Genomic DNA, 10,204 nt, shown 5'->3' with positions numbered 1-10,204 from the left:
TATGTATCACATTTTGCTTATCCATTCATCTGTTGATGGACACTTTAGTTGCTTCCAGCTTTTGGCAATAGTGAAATGCCACTATGTGCGTATGTCTTTCGTGTCCCTGCTTTTAATTCTTTTGGATATATACCGAAGCAGTGGGTTTGCTGGATCATACAGCAGTTCTAAAGTTAGATTCCTGAGGAACTGCCAAACCATACCCACAACGCCTGCTCCATTCTACATTTCCACCAGCAGTGGATGAAGTTTCCCTTTCCTCCACAATCTCCCCAACACTTGTAATTCTTTGTTTTTTTAAAAATAGCTGCCAATCTAATAGGTATAAAATGATATCTTATTGTAGTTTTGGTTTGCATTTCCCTAATAGCTAGTGATTCAAGCATCTTTTCATGTGCTTCTTAGCCATTTGTATTGCCTCATTGGAAAATTGTCTATTCAATTTTCTTCCCCATTTTTTCGTACATTATTTTTTTATTATCTTTTTTTTAAAAGATGCATAGATCACACAAAACGTTACATTAAAAAATATAAGAGGTTCCCATATACCTCACTCCCTACACTCCCACTCCTCCTACATTGACAACTTCTTTCATTAGTGTGGTATTCATTGCATGTGATGAGTACATTTTGGAGTATTGCTACATGGCATGGATTATAGTTTATGTTGTAGTTTACATTCTCTCCCAGTCCATTCAGTGGGTTATGGCAGGATATACAATGTCCTGCATCTGTCCCTGCAATATCAATCAGGACAACTCCAAGTCCTGAAAATACCCCAATATCTCACCTCTTTTTCCCTCTCCCTGCTCCCAGCGACTCCCGTGGCCACTGTCCCCACATCAGTGATATAATTTCTTCCATTGCTAGAGTCACAATAATTCCACAGCAGAATACCAGTAAGTCTACTCTAATCCATATTTTATTCCTCCATCCTGAGGCCCCTGGGATGGTGATATCCACTCCACCTCTAAATCAAGAGGGGGCTTAGATCCCACATGACTGATGGCTGTAATTCTGCTTGCAGCTGTAGACTCTCTTGGTTTCCTGGTGTGATGGTTGGCTATCCTTAACTCCCTGTTAGCTGACCTGGGTAAGTTCAATGAACTGGAGAGTAGGTGTTGCAACTCTGCTAAGGCTCAGGGCCCAGCTGGCATATAGACAGTCCAGAGATTCAAGTCTCCTGAGCATACACCAACCCCAGCACCAACCATTGTTTCTATGCCACAGAGAAAGTCTTGCCTATTTTTTAAAATGGGTTATTTGACTTTTTATTTTCAAGATGTAGGATTTCTTTATATATGCTGGATGTTAGACCCTTAATGGATAAATCATTCCCAAATGTTTTCTCACATTGAGTAGGCTGCCTTTTTACTTTCTTGGCAAACGCCTTTGAAGCACAAAAATTTTTTAATTTGAGGAGGTCCTTTTTAATAATTTTTTCCTTTTGTTGTTTGCACTTTGGGTATAAAGTTATGAAACCATTTCCTATTACAGGATCTCATAGATGCTCCCCTACATTGTGTTCTATGAGTTTTATGTCCTTGGCTCTTATAGTAAGATCTTTGATCCATCTTGAGTTAATTTTTGTATAGGGCATGAGATGGTGGTCCTGTCTCATTCATTAGAATATGGATATCCAGGTATCCCAGCATCATTTGTTGAAGAGGCCATTCTGTCCTAGTTGAGTGGGCTTGGTGGCCTTGTAAAATATAAGTTGGCTGAATATATGAGGATCCACATTAGAACTCTCAATTTGGTTCCTTTGGTCAGTATGTCTATCCTTGTGCCAATACTATGCAGTTTTGACCACTGTAGCTTTAAACTCAGGTAGCATGATTCCTCCAACTCTGTTTCTCTTTTTCAATATGTTGTTGGTTATTTGAGGCCCTTTGCCCTTCCAAATAAATTTCATAATTGGCTTTTCCAATTCAGTAAAAAAATGCTGTTGTAATTTTTATTGAGATTACATTAAATCTGTAAATCAATTTGTGTAGGACAGATATATTTAGTCTTCCAATCCATGAACGTGGAATATTCTTCCATTTATTTCATTCTTTTAACAATGTTGTGTAGCTTTCTGTCTATACGTCCTTTACATCTTTAGTTAAGTTTATTCCTAGATATTTGATTTTTTTAGTTGCTATTGTAACTAGAATTTTTTTTCTTGATTTCCTCCTCAGATTGCTCATTATTGATGTACAGAAATGCTACTGATTTTTGTGTGTTGATCTTATACCTTGCCACTTTACCAAACTTGTTTATCAGTTCTAGAAACTTTGTTGTAGATTTTTCAGGGCTTTCTATATATAGGATCATGTCATCTGCAAATAGTGAAATTTTTACTTCTTTCTTTCCAATTTGGATGCCTTTTATTTCTTTTTCTTGTCTAAGTGCTCGAGCAAGTACTTCTAACACAATGTTAAATAAGAGTGGTGGCAGTGGGCATCCTTGTCTTATTCCAGATCTTATCAGGAAAGCCTTGAGCATTTTACCTTTGAATATGATGTCAGCTATGGGTTTTTACATATATGCCCTTTATCATGTTGAGGAAGTTTCCTTCTATTCCTATCTTTTGAAATGTTTTTTATCAAGAAAGGATGCTTTGGTTTGTCAAATGCTTTTTCTCCATCAATAGAGATGATCACGTAATTTCTTTCAGTTTGTTAATGTGGTGTATTACATTGATTTTCTTATTTTGAACCATCCTTGCATACCAGGAATGAAACCCACTTGATCATGGTGTAGAACTCATTTGCTGCATTGAATACAATTAGCAAGTGTTTTATTGAGGATTTTATCATCCAGGTTCATTAGAGAGTTGGTCTGTAGTTTTCTTTTCTTGTGGTTTATTTTTATTTTCTCTTGTTTTTCTTGTGGTTTCATGATGTGGCTTTGGTATTAGGGTGATGTTGGCATCATAGAATGAGGTAGTGTTCCCTCCACTTGTAGTTTTTGGAAGAGTTTAAGCAGGATTGGTGTTTGCTCTTTCTGGACAATTGGTAGAATTCACCTGTGAAGCCATCTGGTCCTGGGCTTTTTTTAGATGGGAGGTTTTTGATGACTAATTAAATCTTGTTACTTGTGATTTGTCTGTTAAGTTCATCAATGTCTTTTTTTGTCAGTGTGGGCTGTTTGTGTGTTTCTAGAAATTTGTCCATTTCATCTAAGTTATCCAATCCATCTTGTTAGCATCCAATTTTTTCAAAGTATCTCTTGTGATACGCTTTGTTTCTGTGGGATCAATGGTGATATCCCCTCCCTCATTTTAAATTTATATATTTACATCTTCTCTCTTTTTCTTTGTTAGTCTAGCTGATTTTTCAATTTTATTAATCCTCTCGAAGAGCCAGGTTTTGATTTTGTTAAATTTTTTCTAGTTTTTTTTTTTTAATTCTCAATTTCACTTAGTTCTCCTATATGGTTTCTGATGAGAGATCAGAATTTAGTCTTATTGAGGGTCCCTTTATGTGATGCTTTTCTTTTCTTTTCCTGCTTTTAGAATCCTCTCTTTTATCTCTGATATCTGTCACTCTGAATAGTAGGTGTCTCATTGTAAGTCTACTTGGATTTATTCTGTTTGGGGTGCATTATCCTTATTGGATATTAATAGTTATGTTTTTCATAAAGCTTGGAAAGATTTGGTTATTAACTCCTCAAGTATTCTTTCTGCCCCTTTTCCATTCTCTTCTCCTTTTGGGAATGTATTTTTAATCTCATCCATTGTGCTTTTCATTCCCATAAGCTCTGTTCCTTTTTTTTTTTTAAAGATTTATTATTTATATCTCTCCCCTTCCCGCCCCGCCCCCCCCCCCCCCCATTGTCTGTTCTCTGTGTTCATTTGCTGTGTGTTCTTCTGTGTCCGCTTGTATTCTTGTCAGCAGCACTGGTAATCTGTGTCTCTCTGTGTTGTGTCATCTTGCTGTGTCAGCTCTCTGTGTGTGCGGCACCACTCCTGGGCAGGCTGAACTTTCTTTTGTGCTGGGAAGCTCTCCTTACGGGGCGCACTCCTTGTGCGTGGGGCTCCCCTATGCAGGGGACACCCCTGTGTGGCACAGCACTCCTTGCACGCATCAGCACTGCGTTTGGGCCAGCACCACATGGGTCAAAGAGGATCTGGGTTTGAACCATGTGGTAGGCGGATGGTCTATCCATTGAGCCAAGCCCGCTTCCCTATGTTACTTTCATTTTCAGGCTTTCAAATAGTTCTTTATGCCCATCCAGTGCCTTTATTTATTTATTTTTGAGGTAACAGGACTGGGGATTGAAACTGGGACCTCATATGTCAGAAGCTGGTGCTCAACCACTGAGTTACACTGCCTCCCCTGAGTTGGTTTTTATGTTTATTTTGTTTTTAGGAGGTACTGGGGATTGAACCTGGGATCTAGTATTTGGGAAGCAGGCAGTCAACCACTTGGGCTACATCTGCTCCCCCAGTGTCTTCTTAATATTCTTTATCTCTTTAGCCATATTTTCCTTCAGCTCCTTAAATTGATTTAGGAGATCCGCATGATTATCTTTGATTAGTTGTCTGGAATCCTGTGTCTCATCAAGATTTTTGATTTGTTCCTTTGGGTGGGCCATCACTTCTTGATTCTTAGTATGGCTTGTAATTTTTTGCCGATGTCTAGGCATCAGAATAGGTTGGTGAATTTACTCTGACAGTCAATTTCTCTCATCCCTAGTGGTTTTGTTTCACAGCTCTTCTTTGATTTTTGGTTCAACTTATTCTAAATTTTAAAAACTGCCTCGCTCAAGTTATTAAAATCAGGCCAGGGATTCACTAATGGGGTGCAGATCCAATTCAAGGGGTCTGGGATGAGAGACTCCAAAAATGTGTTTTTTTTTCCTTGAAGTTTCATGGCCAGCCAGCAGATGGTGCTCATCAGTAAATCTTTCCACAGAGGTGTCTCTTTCAGCCTCCACTTGCCTATGATTCTGCTCTGGTCAGAGCTGAGATTCAAAACAGCTTCTACTGGTCAAACTCACTGAAGAAAAACCACTCTGTCCCACCCTCTGTCCCACCATCCTTCTTCCCAGGGAGAAAGATGTTTGTTCCCCACTCAGTTGGCTGCAGTGAGCCATGGTTCTTATCTCATTAGGGTGGGGTATGGGTGCTAATAACTCATGGTTTTTATTTCAGTTTCTTTGTCTGTCCTTCACCCTCCTGGAGGAGACACAACACTCTACTGGTCTGCAGATCCCCAAAGCAGCTCCCTCAGACTGCTTTTTACCCTTCCTCCATTGTTTTTGTGAAAGTTGAGCCTTGCCTACCTACTCTGATGCCATCTTCCTGGAAGTCTTCCTCTCTTCATCTCACCTTTGGATACCCAGGGAGGATGTGTATATGTGTTTATGTACAGAAAAAGTCTAAATACAGTGCCTTATTTTTTGGGATTATTAGTGACTGATAACTACAAATAAAAATAAAATTTTCAAATCCATATAATTTATATATTTTTATGTTCATACCAATCAATGTGTCACAAATAATTCCAATACTATTTTATAATAACATAATTTTCAATGCGCAACAGATAGAATTCATTAATGATATATAAGAAAATGTGTATGCCATATGGTATGAGAAGACATTCAAACCACTTAGGGAGAAACCAGCAAAATCAACAGAAATTGGAGTTGGAGAAGTTTTATGCATTGTAGTAGGCACAAGCTGAAGGGCATTTAAAGATCTGGCAAGTGTCTTGACCCAGTGACAAGTTTGGGTCAAGGCAGGTATGAGATGTTCTTCTCTGATCTCCCATTTCTCAGGTTCTCTACCCATTCTTAGTCAAAGCCTAAACTCCTTTATGTGGCTAAAGAGGAAGGCTACCTGGTTCCCTAGAGATCTCAAACCCAAGGGACACTCAGGAAAATGAGTCAGATTCCCCACGCTTTAAATGCAGAATCTCAGTCCCACAGGCACCAATCGTCTTCCTGATTTCATACCTGGTAAGAGCAGGTACTTAACTCACCTGTTCCTTTAGGCTCAGGACACTGGTATTAAAAGTTGTGGGCAGCAAACTACCCCAGGAAGGGCTTCCTTACTTCTTCTGCAGTGTATGGAGTAAAAGGTACAGGCTTTTGGAAATGAGAACTAGCTCTAGCAACCTCTAACCTTGGCAAGTATGCCAGACACCGTTGGTGGTGGCCCAGTGGCTAGTGCTCTTCCCTCTTGTCCTTCCTGGTAAGGCTGGAAGATACCCATCTGTCTACTTCCTCAGCATTCCTTATGGTACATGCAAGCCAAATTAGATTTAATGGGAAGTCTTTTGGGGGCTTCTGAGTAAAATTTTCTTTCCCAAAGTAAAGACATGCTGCAGCAAGAGACAACCCTTACTTTCTCATATCTTGCCTCTAGTCCTGACAGTGTAAACAAGTCTCAAGGGGCAACAGTCATCATACAGCCAAGAAGCGTGAAGACTAAAAGACAATATGCCAAGGATGGTGGCATGGGAGGATGGACAGAGACAGGATCCTTGAGGTCATTAAACTGCTGACCCTACCCTGGGATCCAGACTTCTAGACTGTTTGTTGTGGAGGATAATTAAGTCTTTTGGGTTTCATCATGGTTAGGTATTCTGTTACTCGCAGTTCAAAGCATCCTAACTGATATACAAGTTACGTAATCTGACTCTAAACTCCCTTATCCAAAAAAATTAGGCTGACACTATCTAGGATAGTTGGGGTTTATTAAATGATTTTTAATAGACACCTGACAGAATGTCTTTTGCAAAGTAGGTACTCAATACATTTTCGTTAAATGTGAAGAAAAACTGGGAATGTCAAGGACTGATTTTGACCAAAGAGACCAAAAATGAATATTGTTGCATTATTTAATGAATCTGGTACTGTAGAGAATAAGCAGTACAATGATTTTTTGCTTTACTTATTCTGCTTTATATTATTAATGTATATGCAAATACCACATGAATAAATATGCATGCTTGCATTTATACTTTTTCCTCCTAGCATCCTTTTCAGTGCTTTGTTAGGAGCTGACCATTTCTTCTTACTCTGGGGAAGCAGGTTTAGCATGGTAGAATTTAAAGGCCCAGAATGCAGTCTGCTTATTTACAATAGCTGTCTATTAAAGAACGCTCTCCACTTCTGTCTAAACTGGCGTAAGCCTCATCACGTCAGATTTTCCTGGTAACATTTTCCAAGTTTCTGTAAACTTCAGAAGGCCACAATCTCATCAGAACTTTGGACAGGATGTTCACTGATCTAATATGAAAATATTGTGAAACCCATTTTCCTTCCAAATGGGGCAAATACACTTGCTAATGAAGCTGCCTCGCATTTGTTTCCCTTCTCTTTGTCCCTTCAGAAGTGGCTGCTCTCACCGACTCTTGGGTGGTTGCTGAAATCGACTTTATTTTTCTGCTTCTTAGAAAGCAATCAACTTGTCTATGAAAATCATCTTCCATTGTTAGGCCAACAATGGCTCTTGCAGCCTCCTCTCTGTCTTCAAGTGGAATTGAAAAGGCTCCAATCCAAAGGGGAAGAAACTAGCTACTAAGTGCCTGAACAAAGTAGTCCTATGGATTCCTTCCTTCTCAAGAAAATGTACAAAATGGCCCTTCCTCACTGGCAAATTTTCAAGAGGGATGGAATTGACAGCTTCTTATATTTCCCCTGTATTTATTTTTTGCAGTGTAATATACTTCAAGATGCAAAAACCCATCTCTTTGGTAAAAATGGCTGTGATAGCTGACTGGCATATGCTGGGGATGAATTTATTCTGCTGTGGGGAAGGGAGCCCAGGACACATGCCCACATTTGCCAGGCAGGCTGAGGTCTTGTAATTGTGGCACCTTACTAAATTCAGAATTAAAATACTGCTGAAAATACAGAATTAAGACTGTATTAAGACTCAGTACTTTTCAGAACATTCTGGAACATACCTAGGTAAGCAAAATCCCTTAAAAGAGAGGTGGTGAAACAGTACAAAAGAGTATAAGTTTTATGATGAATGACCTGAATTTGAATCCTGCATCTGTCACATACTGTATGTGTCCCCAGGGCAAGTTACTCTACCTGTATGAGTCTCAGTTTCCTCATGTATAAAATGGAGATTTTAATAAATCAACTTCATGGTAGTGCCTATAAAGATTTGGTGAGGTAATGGATGTAAACCTCATGACATAGAATTGAATAAATATTTATGTATTAATTTCAAAAATACTTTATAATCTCCATGTGGGTCAGTCATTCATTCAACAAATATTGAGTGCCTACTACGTGCCAGGAACTGTTCTTATTGCCAGGAGATATTCCCTTCTTGCTGATGTTCAAAATATTAATCTACCCCCAAAGATGTGTGGCTTGCAGCCCCCATTCCTCACCAGCTCTCCTCTAGACAGTTTCCGTTTCATTTGTACTTCCCCACAGAAAGCACTGCTCCAGCTGAAGAAGGCAATCCACCCTCTTACAGGAAATGGAATCCCTTTTCACCCAGGTTTTGTGTTCTGTAACCAAACCTGGTTTGTAAGAGCATTTCAAATCCTGTCCTTGGAGCCCACAGGTCTGACTGAATCCTTACCTAACATGCCTCATACAGTGAAGCATTATGCTTAGCAAAGCAGTGCTTTGATTTGCCAGATGCATTTGGAGCATCTGTATCCCCCTTATGAAGAAATGCCTTGTGTTTTCCTGGTGGTTTCTGACCAAGTGTGTAACTAGAGACAAGGAAAATAGATGAAAGAAAGCTCAAAAAGATATTGGGGGCAGGAAGGAAGACTGTTAGCTCCATTCTCAGAATTTTTTCTTCCTTGCTATGACCTGTTCAAATGTCCTTCATGAACCTTCAGAAGGAAGAAATAAGAGAAAGGGTTTTAAATCTCTCTCTGTGAGAAAAGTCTAAGAAAGCAAGCAGATACCATTCTCACATCCTAGGGAGCCATAGTTCTGAAGTGGTGTTGGTCATTCAGCTAGCCTGGTCATGGGGAACAGATGACCTTATGAAAGACTGTGCTTATTATTAATCATGACACCAGTGAATACGTGCTAGAAAAACTCAGTAGCAGCATTCAGGCCAAGAAAACAAGAGCCCAGGGGAGCAGGAAAATCCATGCCCAAATGGAATACTGTCCACTTGTACCCCACAGCCAAGGCAGCCACCACCGCCTCCAGCACCAATACCATTCAGAGCTCCAGCAAAGCCTTCAATTGGACCCAAAACTTCTCCCTTGAAAAATAACCGTTCACCTTAACCTCAGTTGAATGAGCTCAAAAGAGAGCTGAAGGTCAAAGAGTCCATTACTGAGCAGATGAGCAGCAGTTGGAGCAGTTCCTCAGTCTCTGGGAGCAACTTGGGCAGTGATGATGAGAGCCGCAGCAGTGGAGGTGAGGGCGAGGCCCGGCCTCTCCACCGCAGCCTTCACACTAGCAACCCTGCAACAGCAGGCTCACCATCACCAGTGGTACCAGCCGGGCGCAAAGAATAGGTCAGCTTATGAATGGCCTCAGAAATGACTTGCAGTTGAGGGCGTCTGGCAGTGACAATGATGGCTAGAGCTGCATCTTTTGAAATCTACTTTTAAGTGCACAAATATGCTACAAGATTGGGCTACTTTAGCTTGGAGTCCATCGACAAGAGAAAAATGTCGTGGATCAGGGACTTTAGTAGGTTTTTAAGGCTCTGGAGCTCTCAGATATTCAAATCCTCAACTTAGAGGTGGGTGATTTTCTTATGTGTTTTCTTTCTTGTTTTGTTTTTATTTTTTAACAATCTCATATTCCAAATTTTAAGTAGATCCACAGAAGGCCTAACAATTACAGTCTTATCAGTTAACATTGTTAATGAAAAACAGACAACTGTGCATGGGTATAGGTTTCTCCAAGGCCATGTCTTCCAAGCTAGTGACTTGGTTTTACACCTCAGTTTGGCCAAGTGGTCTGCGAAAATGAAATAAAACAGTCTCTGAGGGGTAGAAGAGGAAGGGAAACCTCAAATTACAGCACAGAAGAATTGTTGATACAAAGTGGTAAGGAAGTTTGTGGACTCAGCCTGACAAGCCTATATAGAGCGGCACTTCAAGACAAAGTCCTCGGTGGCAGCTGGGCAGGACCCTGGCCATCTGCTACCTGGACCCCCTCACAAACAGGGAGAGTGAAGCGCACAGCTGGTTTGTGGCAGGCCTCCTGCCTCTAATCCAAGCGTCACACGCTACTTTCTCCTTTGAATCTGGTTTGTTAGAGT

The 10,204-nt window shown here is 40.2% G+C and overlaps 1 pseudogene; it reads left to right on the top strand.

The window, feature by feature from the left end:
• Positions 1–8,944: 8,944 nt before the first annotated feature.
• Positions 8,945–9,517, top strand: LOC101425764 (ELL-associated factor 1 pseudogene; annotated as a pseudogene).
• Positions 9,518–10,204: the final 687 nt, after the last annotated feature.

This window comes from Dasypus novemcinctus, chromosome 14, assembly GCF_030445035.2.
Source record: "Dasypus novemcinctus isolate mDasNov1 chromosome 14, mDasNov1.1.hap2, whole genome shotgun sequence".
Taxonomy (NCBI): domain Eukaryota; kingdom Metazoa; phylum Chordata; class Mammalia; order Cingulata; family Dasypodidae; genus Dasypus; species Dasypus novemcinctus.
The sequence above is the reverse complement of the archived record's forward strand: the minus strand, read 5'-3'. Positions and strand labels throughout refer to the sequence as shown.